This window comes from Cydia pomonella, chromosome 9 (assembly GCF_033807575.1).
Source record: "Cydia pomonella isolate Wapato2018A chromosome 9, ilCydPomo1, whole genome shotgun sequence".
Taxonomy (NCBI): Eukaryota; Metazoa; Arthropoda; class Insecta; order Lepidoptera; family Tortricidae; genus Cydia; species Cydia pomonella.
The window spans coordinates 14,462,029-14,479,501 of NC_084711.1; the positions used below are offsets into that span (position 1 = coordinate 14,462,029).

The 17,473-nt window shown below is 36.3% G+C and overlaps 1 protein-coding gene across 1 annotated transcript in view; it reads right to left on the minus strand.

Moving 5' to 3' along the window:
- Positions 1-17,053, minus strand: part of LOC133521438 (heparan sulfate glucosamine 3-O-sulfotransferase 5) — a 73,376-nt gene extending 56,323 nt beyond the window's left edge. The window contains exon 1 of the mRNA XM_061856398.1: positions 16,675-17,053. The gene's annotated coding sequence lies outside the window, so the exon portion shown is untranslated. The remainder of the gene's footprint in view (positions 1-16,674) is intronic.
- Between the last annotated feature and the right edge of the window lie 420 nt (positions 17,054-17,473).

The following is a 17,473-nucleotide window of genomic DNA, read 5'->3' on the forward strand; positions in this document are numbered from 1 at the left end:
ACACAGCTAAGAAAATATTTGATAAATTTAAAAACTCATGGGCAAATTTTAGATGCAAATTTTTAAAAGTTGTAGATGAATCCTGATGTAGATTATTTTAATTGCGGTTTATTCAGTAATTAGGTTGGCTGGCTTACCTAGTGGCCAATTAATAGTCGGGAACTCGGATCAAGTTCTATGCCAGCCTCTGAGGTAGCGTAGGTACATACATTACCTACCTACATAACTGCAAGTTCGCTAATCCTCAGGGGTTTAGATTTTTTGGAAATATCATTAACGTTAATGTGTGCGCAAGGTTGGACTAATAAAACTATATTTCCATTTCTAGGTATCCATTTTATATGACTATAGATCAAAGTTTACCAATGTTTTACGTTGTAATTTAAACTAAAAAAAATTAGGTTAGGTTTTAGGTTTTTTGTGAATTAAATTTTATGGCTGCTAGAGTTAGGCCAAGATAAGTCTGCAGCGATTTTGATAGCCCAGACTGTGCAAGTGTTATATTGAATCTCAAACTTCTATAAAATTATGACGTGTAAAAATAGCACTTGCACAGTCTATACTATCAAAATATTTACAGATTTATCTTGATCTAACTCTAGAAGTCTAGAATATAAACAGACACAAAAAGTTACTTTAACGAAACGTATTAAGAAATCTAATTAAGATTGATAACATTATTTTATGATTTGTATGCTGCTAGTATAAAACAGTGGTTAAATAAATAAATAAGTTATCTTATGCCGTTAACGTTATTAGGTACTGTTATTAGCCTTAGATCTGAAGGATAAGTAGGTTAAACAAAGTTATCAAACCCGAGAAAGCGTTTAATTTCACCTAATTCACTATGAATCAACTCTTGGTTAGATGTCAAACCTCTTGCGGGATTTCGTGTAATATACATACTTATACGCTTAAAATTATTGTTCTATTAAATTATGCGTTTGACTAACTTATCTTTTAATAGCTCGTCAGATTGAATGTCAGTCGTGTTTTACGTTCATTTACACCGGAGTGGATTTCGGGTTAAGGTTTATTTGGAGCAACCGGAGTACTCACGTTATGCTCGTCTTTTATAAGACTAACGGTTATATAAGCCATTACAGGGAATCGCTGTGATATGATCGTGCAGCAGCCTGCTATCTTTCAGTAATGTGTCGATTAAGGCCCGGGTTACACAGCGTAAGTAAACGTAATAACGCCGAGCGCGGAGGTTCGCGACATTACCATAAAGTGCGGAGGCTATAACGGGGGCCTCTGAGAAATTTAGTTGCCAATAAATACGCGGTAATAACAATAAATAATCAAATTGTGAATCCCACAACTTTAATGGATACATGGTTTATTAGAAACCCTTTGGGGCTTTCAGGGAAGCAAGGAGGATGTGTCCGAAAAATAAACATAAAACAGTAATTGCCTCAGATTTTGTATCGCCCGATTACAGTAGGTAAAAGTCTACGCGCATACGCAGCGGCTTACGTGAACGATGACTCGCGAATGCGACGCGGCGCGGCGCGGCGCGGTGCGGCAGCCCAACGGCATTCGCGTTCACAACGAGATCACCCACGTAGGACAGTTCCATAGGTATCAAAGGATTGAATTCACCCGCGCCGCGTTGCGAGTTATTCGCTCACGTAAGACGCTGCGATAGTGTCCATCCAATAGGCTCATCCCAGATGAATATGTAGTCCCGTTGTTACAGATGCCCTGTAACTGATGGTACCTTAATATAGTCGCCCTTTAAGTACCTCACTGGGTGAGAATATACTCGGACAGGTATCTATCTATTCTTGACCGATGCTGGATGAAGTAAGTTCATATACGTATTTTAGCAGTAGGTACTTATGTAGGTAGTAGGTATAAAATAAACGTGTCTGCATTCTACATATTTCTCTACTTGCGTAATGCGTAAGCAACTGGACTGTTCGTTAGATTGAGATATAGATTAAAGAAAGTTAGATAACTATGGGTGAGTAAGTTTCACATACTCCTATCTATTGCTGGCGACTTCGTTCGCGTGAATTTTGATATTGATTGTAAGAATTCTACACGAACATTCTGGAGCAAAAAATGTGACCAAAACCGGCAAAACGTTTTTCGTCAAGATTTGCTTGTATCTGTATATGTATAACCTGTCAAGGCGTTCTTATGGCAAGCAACAAAGTGGGACGTTTAGCAGTTAAGTACTATTTCGGGTTAATAAGTCAAATAAAAACCCGTAGATGTAACTAGAATATTCTAGATTAAGTATACGTAATATTTCACGGTTGTAATTGTCCTGTGCACAGCAGCACAGCACGAGCATGTTACCACATGATGTGATTACGCGTGGATGGCCGACCTCAATCCAAAGCTTTAATTAATTCTCGATTCAGGTGCCATACGCCGTTCAATATCGACCACTACCCGACTGTATGGTAAAACCGTAGTCGGACATCTATAAGGCATTACTAACTTAAGGTCTGAGTATACGCAATGGGATTTTATCAGTTCTTATCGGACGAAGACGGGAAAATTCTAGATTGCTGTCCGGAAGAGGGGCTGTCGCCTATTATTCTATATTACTTCATTTTCATTCATGAATGTACGCACTTCAGATGAAAATTTAACAAAAATGTGTATTTGTCAACAACAATACGAGTAAATAGTCTGAATAGTCTGAAACATTCGGTCCTATAGTCTGATTCCGATTAAATAAATAGCTCTCCCTTTTATTTTGGTCGTACGTTGACACAAAGAACAAAAAATATATGATATCATTCATCATAGGTACAGTCAGTATCGATGGTATCAGACGAAACGCGCCAAAAGTCTTTCCAAGTTCTAAATAGGGACATATCTCTGCAGTTCACCGTTCTAAAGTATCAGTCATAATCTAAATTGTTCTACATAAGCACAAAGACATATTTCTTTTTGTTGAGTTATTAGTGAATGTCAGACACTTTTGACGCGTAATCCGATCCGCTACTTTTGATGCTAACTGTACACACCGAGTTAATTTTTTACACCTCGACGCGACATAACTGCGAACATACAATGTATTTTGTCTACAACACACGTGATTATGCGCCGACATTGTTGAGGCGTGAAATACATCTAGATAATCGGCTTTTCTGTGTGCCTTGGAAACTCCATTGGAGCACAGAGTACATGACGTGAACAGTAAGCTAATTTTACAATAACAAAGACATGATTGGAGTTTTATGTAATCCGCGATTTTTACCTAATGTCCCAAATAATTTCATTTCAATATAAAAGTTAAAATTATAATGTGATGTTGTGATGCGGCGCTTTCAATTAAATCACGCTCTTTTACTCAAATAAAATAACAATACCGCAGTTAAGATAAAAACAGCTTGAATGAACAATTTATGTACTGAAAGTTGGAAAACAAAACGTATAAAACATGGACCTAGAATACTAAGGACGTAGTTTCTCTAAAACACAACTAGGATTCCATCATCCGCCAATTGCCTAGTATTTACGCGTGACACACACACATTGACAGTTATATCTATGGCCTCATCCACCAATCTGCTGTCAGTCGAATTGAGACGTCAATACATTAATTGTTTGAAGAAAAAAAATACGCATGCGTGGTCGAATGTTGCAAAAATTATACCGATCGAAAGAAAAAAAGAGACAGGATAAGTTTTCATAGATAAGTTAATCAAGTATCACGTTATGTTTCGTAAAATACGATATTAATCTATGAAGTTGTACTTAAAGTGGAGGGCGCTCTCACTTTTTTGCCATACATATGGTATAAAATGTACGGGTGGTTTTAATTGGTTTACATTGACGCTTTAGTGCCCTGTTCCAAATGTCAACACTTGTAGGAGTTATAGGTATGTTAACCTACTCAATTAATTGTATGCAGGTACTAATACTGTCTATTATATACTTTTCTGTTTTGAATACGAGTACTGCGACCGCACACTTTGTAATATGTTTTTAGAGAAATGTTTGGCTCGAGAAAAAAAAACAACATATAAATGGAAATTTAGTCTCGTTTGAATTTAACATTGTTTCTCTTATGCGGGAGTAAAAGTTGGAAACCACCGTACATGTGTACGGTACCTACACGATCAAATACGGGGACTATTTTCCTTGTACATCAAGAATTCAATCTTGGCGTAATCATTAGTTACCAGTACTTACATTTACTAAAGTGGACCAAAGCGAATCGGAGCCAATGAAAAATCCGTTGAAATGTCAAATATTGCGTCGATATGTGCATACTAAAAGTACACCGTATGTAGCCTGCGACATAGCCTGCGACACCAGTCATAAGAAATATTTTAAATATTAAGAGGAAAGAGCACGGCCGTTTCTCCATACAAACATAGTCTCTATTTTCCTCTCTGGATATTGACATTATAGAAAATATTTCTACATAAGTTGATGTTTATTAACCATAGCTATGCCCCTGCGTTTGACATTTTTAGATTATTGTATAAGGTAATTTCGCGCGGGTCCTCCACTTTCGTCTTAATACTTAAGTATATATTTTTGGTCTGATCCAACTCGCCCTGTGATCCGATTTCGATTCGTCTCGGTCTACTATATATTGATAAATATACTGACAATTCTAATCTAATCTCGCATGATCATTGTTTATGATTTATGATCCACAAAATGTTCCAATATCACTACCGGGAATGTCGGAACGAGGGCTCGGGGATTCGACATCCATATGAACATCCGCGGCACTAAGTAGGTACACAAGGCGGGCTGTTGTGATGATATCCAAACCGCTGGTGGCATTATACTCAATAGGCTGGCTTTTGTAAAGCGTATGAAAATATGTGCTCAACCAATCTTTTGTATTCTGATATTAATTAATTGATTCGAGAACACTCCTTTGTCCGCTGCGAAAAATTATGCATAGGTACCTTATAGTTTTTTGCTATTTAAAAATCCTATTGTATTCTCTACTAATCTTATTTAAGAACCTTGAAATGTCAATAGGCGTCAAGTTTAATTAAAATCAATCATTACAGCCCTACTTAATGAGACTGTTCTTTGGGTACCATTTAAATCTAGTAGTAGCTTAGTTCGTAACTAAATCTAAGTTTAAGAATTGAATTCTTACTTACTAATCATACCACAAATAAGTCAGATACACACATCTTATACTTAGTAATCCATAATATACTTCGTCCATAATAGACTTTCGATATAACCATATTATCTATTTAGAAGTTTCCATAGAACTTCCATACAACATAATATCTTCATTAAAACAATAATTACCCCTCTTTCTCTTTTTCTTTCTCTTTTTTAAATGTATATAATTATGAATGTATGTATGTATGTCACTTTATTGCACATAAACAGGTGAACATACAACAGACAAAAAAAATGTTATGTACAAAGGCGAACTTATCCCTAAAAGGGATAATGTATATAACTTTCCTTATCACATCTGGCATCTGCAAATATTTATGATAACATACGTATTTACTTTCTCAAAGTTGCTTTTATGTCAATGTTACATATTCTGTATCGTTTAACAAGGTAATGACTGCGAGCACTTAATATGAATGTTTGCGAAAAGTCGGGGTTCGCTACGAAACATAATATTATTATAACCTTAATTTTAATCGTTACGTAGACATACAAAGATCTAATGTTTCTGGAAAATGTTGTTGAGGGTTTATTTTGGGTCGGTATGTTCTTGGGTATGTATATTATTTTACATCCTAATCTTTATTATATGTTTCGAGTCCTTGTTATGGTATTGCAAACGACTAGACAACACGATGATTTGAAATTAAACATAATAGTTAAAACTTATTCAACGTGCATGTAGCACCAGCCTCTACGACTTACTGGTAGTGTAGCGTGCTTGTGCCGCGTGTAGCAGAACAACGAATGGCGTGAATTGGCGTAGAGCTTTAATACGCTTAAATATCCTTTTTTCTTATTGTTTTGACGGTTTGTTGATTTTTTAATACTACGACGGTAGCAAACAAGCATACTGCCCGCCTGATGGTAAGCAGTCTCCGTAACCTAAGGCCGCCTGCAACTCCAGAGGTGTGACATGCGCGTTGCCGACCCTAACACTCCGCACCCTCTTTGAGCACTGGCAACCTTACTACTCACCGGCAGGAACACAACACTGAGTAGGGTCTAGTGTTATTTGGCTGCGGTTTTCTGTTAGGTGGAGGTACGTCCCCAGTTGGGCTCTGCTTTAGATCTGGATTGTCATCCGCTGTGTTGTGTGTGTGTTGGTTTGTTACCATTTAATTAGTCTGTATCGAATGTGATCATAGTACATACTAGTTACTACAACTGTAGTTATATATGTCCGGTATAGAATTTGGAGCTCCAGTCTGGCCTTGACCGCCCGCCTCTTACGTAATAAAGTCGTTGTATTCAATGCCTCATGGCCTTATCCAGGTTCATTTATATTTTACTATCAGATGAATATCTCAGTCGAAATACTACACGTACTGAAAAAAGCTTTCATCTAAACTGCCTTTCTTTTGATTTTAATCGTAAAATGTGCCAGGGTGGTCTCATCAATTATTCAATGTAATTTGTTTTACAACATGTTTAAGTCAGCCACATCAATTAAATTCACAATTTATAGTGCTATATCCAAAGATAAGAGCTACCCACAAATAATATTTGTTCTACAATCTGTGTAGATATTATATAATTAGTACCTATATAATTTTTTTCTTTCTTTCTGAAACTCATATGGTAGATAATTAAAATACATTTTCTTAAGGTAACAAAATTATTAGTAACGTCGACATATTGCCCTGCAATTTTTGACAGAGCGAAAGGTCTCCATTTTAGCTTGGGTAATGCTTACGTATGTCTGTCTGGGCCAAGATTGCGGATCCATGGGGTTGGCGAGGTTTACAGCTAACAGAAGCACTTTTACTGTGATACGGAACAGAATAAGAGTTGCTCACAATGTGATCTTATTATTTTGCTAGGGACGTGTAGGTTGTACGTTAAACTATAGGGTGATACATGTAGGACGAGCACGCTTTATTCTGCCTACGCCTAACAAGCAAGTTAACGGCGCTTTAATTCAATCTATGAGTAGGAGGTATTAATTAATTACATTTCCTAGGAATCGTATGAGATTCCGATATTGTATCAGGAAATGTATAAAACTAATTCTTGCTGCGAATAAAACACGATAGTAAACTGCACAATTTGACATAACAAGACTGTTTCCAGAAAAATAGGTTAGATTAGATTAGAACTGCGACCCCTACGAAAACGAATTGTTACCAGTATAGTAGGTAAGGTTAGGTTTGAACTGCGACCACCACGAAAACGAATTGTTGCTAAAATATTAAATTTAATACATTTCCAGAAATCCCATTTTAGGAAATGTATAAATTTCTTACGAAATGTGTGTAATAAAATTTATTTAGAATTTTAGGAATTATAAACATTTCCTAGAAATTGTATACAAAGACGGATTACATACGTTTCCGTTAACATATATATATATATATATACTACCACGTTATAAGTGTTATACTTATTGAACGCTTTTAATAACACTGTGCCAGCATATAACGAAAGCAACATATCTGTTTTATCTGGAACGAAAACAGACCCCACTAGACCAATTTATACACTATCGGCGTTAAGCAAAGTTTTCAAGAGACTCATCCTTGATCAACTTTTGTCTCATTTTAACTATGAATGATTTAATTATATAGAATTTTGATTCTTGGAGACTCCGTACATCTCTAAGGATAATTTGATAAACGATATAATCTTTTAGTTCTCACACTTAGAGACATTTACACCTCTAAATAATTTTAGATTAGTTTTTTTATCTGTTTGTGTGTTTTTTTTAAATATTATATTATAGTTTTTTTGTACTTCGACATTAAAAAAATTTATACATGTCTAACTAATAATAGTACTTACATTGATATTTTTAGTTAATATTATTTTATAATTGCTGTCTGCTTTTTAGGGTTCCGTAGCCAAATGGCAAAAAACGGAACCCTTATAGATTCGTCATGTCCGTCTGTCTGTCCGATTATGTCACCGCCACTTTTTTCCGAAACTATAAGAGCTATACTGTTCAAACTTGGTAAGTAGATGTATTCTATGAACCGCATTAGGATTTTTATACAAACATAGAAAAAAAAAACAATAAATTTTGGGGGTTCCCCATACTTAGAACTGAAACTCAAAAAATCTTTTTTCATCAAACCCATACGTGTGGGGTATCTATGGATAGGTCTTCAAAAATGATATTTAGGTTTCTAATATCATTTTTTTCTAAACTGAATAGTTTGCGCGAGAGACACTTCCAAAGTGAAAAAAATTGTGCCCCCCCTCCCTCTAACTTCTAAAATAACAGAATGAAAAATCTAAAAAAAATATATGATATACATTACCATGCAAACTTCCACCGAAAATTGGTTTGAACGAGATCTAGTAAGTAGTTTTTTTTTAATACGTCATAAAATTAAAAATAAATTTTTTTTTCATCAAACCCATACGTGTGGGGTATCTATGGATAGGTCTTCAAAAATGATATGTAGGTTCCTAATATCATTTTTTTCTAAACTGAATAGTTTGCGCGAGAGACACTTCCAAAGTGAAAAAAAGTGTGCCCCCCCCCCCCCTGTAACTTCTAAAAATAACAGAATGAAAAATCTAAAAAAAATATATGATATACATTACCATGCAAACTTCCACCGAAAATTGGTTTGAACGAGATCTAGTAAGTAGTTTTTTTAATATGTCATAAATGGTACGGAACCCTTCATGGGCGAGTCCGACTCGCACTTGGCCGCTTTTTTTGCATGTAATTCCATGTTGTCGTGATTTCTGAGTTGCTCAGTTGCAGGTTATTAAAAAAAAACTGTATATTAGAAAGTTCGAATAAGCCACTAGTATAATAATAGCGGTGGGACGACTGTTCTGTCCACGCTTTGTAGTCAGGTGTCTTAATTAATTCATTATTCGTGTTCGTAATGAATCGACTCCGGAAATAGTATATACCTCACAAATACAATTGTGTTCAAGCTGATAGGGAGCAGCTGCTAAAATGTCAAGGCTTTGAAAATGTACCACTATTGAAATAAATATCTACACTTATCTAGTAGCAAAATATAGCTATGTTCCAAATTTCATTAAAATATAGGTACCTTATAGTTTCTGAGGTAAACGGCTGGGACTTAACGAAACTATGAGGCGTACCGTTTTTGCCATTTTGATTTAGTAGCCCTAAAATGTACAAGTAATGTCACACGTTAAAATGGACGTTCCTCTATTAGAATATCGGAAGATAGATTCACCACCATACCATTAACTAGGTAGGTTTAAGGTCATCAAAACTATTGTACATAAGTACAGTGCTTATACATTTTGTATCCGTGGATAAGTGCTAGCAACTTTGCTGATGCATAATTGTATAATGTCGTAACGGAATCAAAGAAATTTTACTTTTTCCTCATAATCACAGCAAAGAAAATGTATTTATATTTTGAACTACAACTCGCTTGAAACATGTTCAGAATACCCTCACTTCTTAAGTTAAAACGTGTCCTACGTGCGCGAGAAAGAAAGCAATAAAATTACGAATAGATTATTACTGAGAGCGACCGAGAAACTTTAGCTTTCCCGGCGCTATAGGAAATTCAGAGATTAAAAAGTTTCAGCAGGTTCCGGAGGCATTTCTCAGGCAATGTCGCGATAATACACATTTTCCCATCTTATCCCGTGTATCCCCACACAATGTTATGCAAATAACTAAAGTTAACAAAAACCCTCCAGTCCAGTCTATCGACAGCTTTAAATTTTGTATTCAGGAGTGGCCCTATTCTGAAACGCGTGACTGATAAAAATTAGTTGAATAAAACATGATTTCCTTTCATTTCCTTTTAAGTGATTAAATATAAATTACCTTCGCAGCAAAGAAAATTTGAAATAGAGGTGTATTGTCAAAGAAAGCTTTGATCCTTATTCTTTCACTGATATGTGTTAAGTTTGTTAAATATCAGTGATAGTAATGATTATAGTTAAATGGTGTTCTAAGCAGTTCTAGTTTTAATCAAGTGTCGAAAGATGGCAGTTAATTTATTGTGGATACAAAGTTTTCTTTGACAGTCCACCTCTATTTCAAATTCTCTTTACTTCGCAGGCAATATAAATTTCATGATTCTTAGGCAGGGACTAAAAACAATATTAAATACACATTCATTTCGCTCGGACTTGTCCGTACACGCATTAGAGCGAGCAAGACGCACGGGTGAATGAGAACGAGATGAGAACAAAATGACATTATTTAGTCATCGTTTTGATGTTAGTTGTAAGTTTAATTTGGCTACTGTTTTCTTTCAAACGATATGTTATTATGTAATAAAACCAAATGTGGAACTTAACTGTAGGTGCAGGTACAGGTACACACTGTACAATACATAACACAAGATTTATTGAAAGACAGTGGCCTTGATATTTCATGTACTCAGGGAAATGTATCGACCATTAATTGTCGGGTACATCGAGTAACGGAACTAAGGAGACGAGGTGTTAAAAATAATTGTACCACAACTTTATTGTAAAAAAAATGTATAAATTATTATGAACACTTCACCGCTTATCACCTTCTGATGCCGACTATCTACTGTACAACAATGACAATGACAAATGATCCTAATGATCCTTAGGTCTACTATCAGTTTAATAGAACCTTGTACAGACAATGTAGACTAATTGATACTGCGGCCTATGCATGCGTTTCGCCTATCAATATGTCCCTATTGTTATGGATACGTGAAAAATAAACTCAAAAGTGGAACGAGGACTATTTACAAAGGATAAGTAGTTCATGAGAATCATGAAAGAGTTAAGTAGCTGAAGTTTACCACTACTATTTGGCGTTAGTGGATTGAATTGTGGGAAGAAATGAATTCAAAATTACTTATTTATATGATATGCAACTGACCGCCATTTCAATTAATATTTTTGCCTCTTTCCGTGTTATAAAAGCTTGCGCTTATCCTTAAAAAGCTTAATATATTTTAATATTGTTTAAAAAGACAAATTAAAATCCAATTTCTCTTGGTAGGTTTTGGTTCGAAAATATTTTGAACAGAAGTACTTACACTAGGTATAATTGTGTACAGCGCCATCTATCGGAAAATGGTCTAACTAATTTGTGCGATATAATGCACGTATGTCGATTTTTCGAGGATAATTCTCTATCATGTGAACCGATTTCAAAAATTGTTCTTTTATTTGAAAAAATGTGTCTCATAGCAAGTGTAATAAACACACGTTACGTTAAGTTGATTAAATTGCAAACAGTATTCGAAAATGTTATTAGTTAATTTTTTAAAAAATATCAAGATAGTAATGGTAATATTGAGTAAAAAATGTATAATTGTCTACGGTAAACTTCGGAGATAAGGGGGGGAATAAGTTTTTTTTTTCACATGTTCATCCATAAACGGTAATCTCTCTCTACCACTCTTCCATATTAGTGCGACAGAGACATTAGCATATCGTTTGCTACAGGGCTTGAACGATTGGCATTTCGGCTAGGTACCCAGTTTATACGATGAACATCTTTCCTACGTTTATGTGATTTAAATGTGTGATTTTGTCTATAGTAAAATTTCGTCATCTTCACTGAAAAAAAATGATCTGCTTTATACAATATCAATAAATGTTTGAAAAACAGTAAAATACAAAACAATAATGTTAACTGTTTGAATATCTCTAAGTATTGAAAAACGATAAAAATAAATGAACAGTCACTACACTTCAGTTACTCAAAACAGTAAAATTTGCTGTCTTTCTATTTTTTTTTCGATAGGCTCATTTGGAACTGTTTAATTATTTTAAATGTTTTTTTTCCCCAGTGTTTTCAAGTTGTCCTTGTCCTCTTTTGTCGACATTCCTATGTCGTCACCTTCGTAACTCGTACCTTTACATTCCTATATAGTCCAAGGCGCTGACTCGCCACAGTGTTAAATGGGAAGAATAGCTTTGCGATCCTAACGAAATAACGGTACTTTTTCTATAAAATTTCCATTTCGAGAGGAAACAGTTTCCACTAACTAAACCTTAACAAATCACTTTGATTTTGATGTTGATCGCTTCAGCATAATATATTCAAGGTTTATAGGTTTCGCTTGTTTTTGTATTGCAAATTTTGAATTAAAGGAAAACATAAAAATCATAGAGAATGGAAAATATTAGAAGAGGAAAAACATTTTCTCTTTTTGTATGGACGAGTAGAGTCAGCATCAATAGTAGCGGATGAAACAACGCGCCAAAAGTATCTGATATTCCGGATAACTTTTCCAAAAAAGATAATTCTCTAAATTTTACTTTCAAAAAAATATCTTTTACAGTCTAAATTGTTCTACATATAGAACCATCAACTTTGGTTAGGCTGTTACAGAACTACTACTACTTTTGATTCTGACTGTACGTGGTATACTTTCCTCGTAACTTCTCGCCATTCCTATATAGGCTTAGCACTATACCAATAACACTGTGGACCAAATAGGAATATGAACAAGATAAGAAATTGACGATATAACAATGTGGACGAGTTAGGAAGGTGACAATTTAGGAAATTATATGCTGATAACATGGCACTATAGACGATTTAAAAAGGTGACGAAATAGGATTGTGGACGAATTCGTTCTGAGCCTCTATATAATTGAAAGGTCTTTTAAGTACTTTGTCAGCTAATTAGATTAGAAGTAAGCCATCGTTAATAAACATTTGAAGTACGCTTGAAACTACATCAATTAAAACTAAACGGACCGCTGCCGGAAAGTTAATAAATAGGCTGAATAAAATTTATTTAGAAACCGACAACCTCACAAAAATAATATATTTGTGGTATAGGCCTAAATAATATACTAAGAGGAAGTTAATTCTAAGATCAAACGGCTTTTTAGTGTCAAGATCTGTACAGGATAAAATAATGTCTTGACTTTTCAGCAACAAAAAGTGACTTATAATGTAATAGTTAAAAACGCAAATTAATATGAATACTTGGTATTCTGTGGTACCTATAAAGAAATGGACTAGGCTATGAACGTAAACACACAAGAGCGCACACACGTAGTAAATATTAAATGTGTTAACCATTCAATTCTGGCATCACTGTTCTAGTTTACAAGTGTTACTGTTTAGTGTTTCATCTAGAAAACTTTGTTTAACTTTATAAGAGTACAGAGTTACAAATGTAAAGAGTTACAAAAGTTGCGCAACTAGCGATATATAAAATTGGCAGCCAAAAGAGATTATCAAAGACGTTAGAGTCCTCTATTTTCTAACTAGGATCCCGCCTAAAAATCAATAAGGTGAATAAGAAAATTTACATACCAAATTGCAAAAGTTCGTTAATGTACCTAGTATGTTAAAATAGCGGTTTTACAGTTTCCGGGTTTGTTTTGATCCCCTAGAACCCAGGAGTGTTTGGTCACGGTGTTATTAATTAAAGGGAAGCAACCCTTATTCGCATGATTAATGCACGCTCTCAAGGACGGCGGACGGCCTTGCAGCCGGGACATTTGTCACGGGAGACGATTTAGTGCTTGTTTCCGTCCTTAATCTATTTAAACGCATAAGTTTGGGTAATGTTGGAATTGCATGTCAGCTGTCTTGGAGATTGTCAAGCCTTTTTTAGCATTGACTAAGCGAGTGGTAAACGTCTATCGTTGGCGGGTCTGGTTATAAATAAAGCCTAAATAGTCTCGTTTTTTTTTTCACAAGCATCCGCTTTCGGAATCTCGGTGATTGAGTCATATGAATAATTTAGGTAAGTTTGAGATTCTGTTTGGTTGTAATAACAAGGATTGATACGGTACCGTTTGGATTCTGAATAATTGAAAATTATCTAGACCAACTTTTCCAGAAGTCTGTTGATTAACTCAATGATTTTATTAATAACGTTTTAAAACAGAAAAAGTGTGTCAGCTTTCAGTGCATTAAAACATGATAAAAGCTTGTTCTAATAATGCCTTGCCTACTACAATATTGCTAGTTTCCAATAGATAAATTACGTCGTGATCATCATGAAAATATGAATCATGGGATCCAAATACCAGTTTCACTTTAATTCAATCTCCCTTATTCAATAACTTAAAAAAAATGTAACTGTCGTGAGACATACTAATATTAAACTAATTTTACGCTTTAAATTCACTTAGTGCTCGCACTGTTAGTGCTTGAGAAAAGATACCTAGGCTCTCCGAGTCCTAGGCCTCATGAGTGACTAAAACACGTTAGTTTGCACCCTAAAACTAGTTTAATTATCAAAAAGTTATGAAAATACTCGTAAGACTGACTGCACGTTCTGACAGTTGGACCTACCGTACGTCTTCCTTTACAAACTTGATTGATGACGTTGAGTAATATCAACGCTAAAGCACTCATCCATAATGTTGGAATTTATGTGAAAATTCCCCAATATTCATACATTTACATCGACTGCGTTATACATATGCAAAGCGGCAGCACGTAATTTAAATATCAGGTGCCGCATCATACAAGTGCAGTATAAACTCCCGTGGCAAATGCACACATCCGAATTTCAAATATCATGTGTTTATTCAGATGAATTTGTGCACGTGTATGCCTTTTGATGATTCATTTTTTGACATCGGCTGTTACATACTAAGACCCTCAGCCCACGGAGCGTAAGCGTAAGAGACGCGTAAGCGTATCACAATATACGCATAGAAAGAGAGCGTTACGAGCACGAACAAGTCCGCACACGAAGCGTCGTCGTAGCGTAGAGTATGAGATTTTTGGCGTCATTACGACAGGCGTAGCGTAATACAGGCGTAAAAAACAAAACTTCTGAAAGTAAGATTGTCGATACATCCGCCGAAGACATTTGACGCCAGTGACGCTATGATTTCAACTAATGAGCTTTCACTTATAAAACGATTACGCTTACGTGACGCTTGCGCGACGCTTGGTGCCCAAAACTCTACGCGTCTCGTAACAGTTGTAACATTTTTAAGATGCGCTGACGCTCCGTGTGCTGAGGGCCTAAGTTTTCTATGAACAAACGTGACATATTGCACACGAACCGACGAACGAGCAGACGAACCATCTGATGGTAAGCGATTGCCGTCGCCCAAGGACACCCGTAACCCAGAGGGGTTGTATATGCTTTGCCAGCCTTTAATATAGGAGTACGCTGTTTTCTTGAAGGTCGTGTCGGTCCAGAAATACTGCAGACGACAGTTTATTCCACAGTTTAGCTGTGAAAGGCAGGAAGTAAAATAAAAAGGTCTACTTTTTCGGGGACGTTACGCCAATAGCAGTTACACCTTAATGAACTCCATAAATCTGTATTATACAACCGTTTAATTTATAGCTAAGTTATCAAACGTTATCATGCCAAATATGAGCATCTTAAGGGGCCCACTGTTTACCAGTTAGTCGGACGATATCAGCCTGTCAGTTATTCGCGATTGTCAGCTTTTGCGAATAACTGACAGACCGATATCGTCCGACTAACTTGTAATCAGTGGGCTACTTTACCTTTAAGAGAAGTTTATTTCATATTACGTCGGTTGCAAACAAGTATACGGCCCGCCTGGTAAGCAGTCTCCGTGGCCTATGGACGCCTGCAACTTTGGAGGAGTTAAATGCCCGTTGTCGACCCTAACACTCCGCACCCTCGTTGAGCTTTAATAAATGGCTTTAAAAATGAAATAATACGATGAAAGGCCAACATTATCATAACTTACAAGACCTATGAAGACCGAAATTTCTGTTAAAGTAGCGATGTTGACTTGGTCACGGAGTTAGTTTGTATTAAGTTAGACTTCAATCTGTTTTACCGGCTTCTTTTAGTCTGTCGTAGTGTTTCGTACAGTTTTTTCAGGTATTCAGCAAAAAATAATAATGCCAAGTGTGTGTAAAGTAATTTCATAAGATAATTATGTATTATTTATAATATCTAATGCCTTGGTAAATGTCCATAGGATTGGACTGTATGATGTTATTCAAAAGGACTTTAGTTAACCTAATACAGACTATATAATAATAATATGAGGTTGTATGTTGCATACTGTGGTTTACTTTTCTGTATCGATCATTAATAATTAACAACTTCATGAAGCTAAGAAAACCTTTAATTGCCTGACCACGGTAGCTTCCACGCAGTACAATGTAAATAAAACTTAATTGGTGTAGCGACTTTTTCCGCGAAATAATTAGTAAATATAACCGTTCTTCCAAAAACGTTTTGTGATTTCAGTGAGCGTGAACTGCGGGATAAACTTGTTCAAGCGTGAGGAGGTAAATAACCCGAGGAATATGACACTTATTGCTACGCGCCGCTATCACTTTGCTACGAGGTAGTCTCTCGTAGCAGCTGCTACGAGTATGGAAGACCAATCCCAGTTTGAGTTCTGAGTTACTGCAGAATGATGAAATGAAAAACTTCATGTCCAACTTCAACTTCCTATACGCGTTCTATCTAATTAACGAATTTCAAATGAGGTTAGGCATCGTTAAATTCTCATTAAGTAACATAGCAACGTGTTTACTACATAGTTAACCACACTCGTAGTATACTCGTAAAGTGTCAAGTTTTCAAGGCCTTGAGCTTTGACCTTCCACATGTTTTACATTATCCGTTATTACTGCATTCTTAAGGTGCTTAATAGCATACTGTTTCATAATCTTACCGTATGGACAGCTGCCTGAAGTAATGCAACCCAGCTTTAGCAACACAATCTCACATTACACATTCGATCTTCTCTTTTGTTCGTTAACACTCAGTCGTTATTCATCGTAAAAACTCTTCAGCATTATAGTTTATTGCAGTATGTGATTGTGGATGTTATTTGTTGATATTATTAAGTTGTTAGTCGCGTGCGAGGTAGGTTGGCAGCTGTCACGAGCGGGCGAGACGCGCGGTCCGTGCGAGCGTCGGCGGCGACTGACCGGGCGGCGCGCGCCATGGGCCCGGTCGATATATGCGGCAGAACAGAATAAACACGCCGTACCGTACTCGCGCCGTGATGTTGCCAGCCTCCGCCCGCGCCCGCGCACCCCGCCCCGCCTCTCGGTGTTGCCGACTCGGATGTTTGCGGCGGTTTGTATCTCGAGTGCTCGCTTCACGCCCCGCGCGATGCTTAGGTAGGTACGCGACACGCTCCCAGACTCACAAATAGGTGTCGTTATGAAAATGATGCCAATGTATTTGTTTCGTTTTAGTGTAACGACTCGTTACACTTCTTGTTCGCACCGTATCTTTTTCATTTTCCGCTTTAGCACTTCAGCATCGGTCCTGAATTTGAATTTCAAAACTCGATCGCGATAAGTAATATAGGTAGTAGTTATAATTCCCCATTCTCTCCGTGCTTGAGGCAATAGTGGTACGCTACGTATAATTTACGTGTAACCTTCGCTTATCTCTACGTTTGAGACAGAACCATTTACATAATAAAACGATCTGTAGTCAGGAAGGATCATCCTGCAATT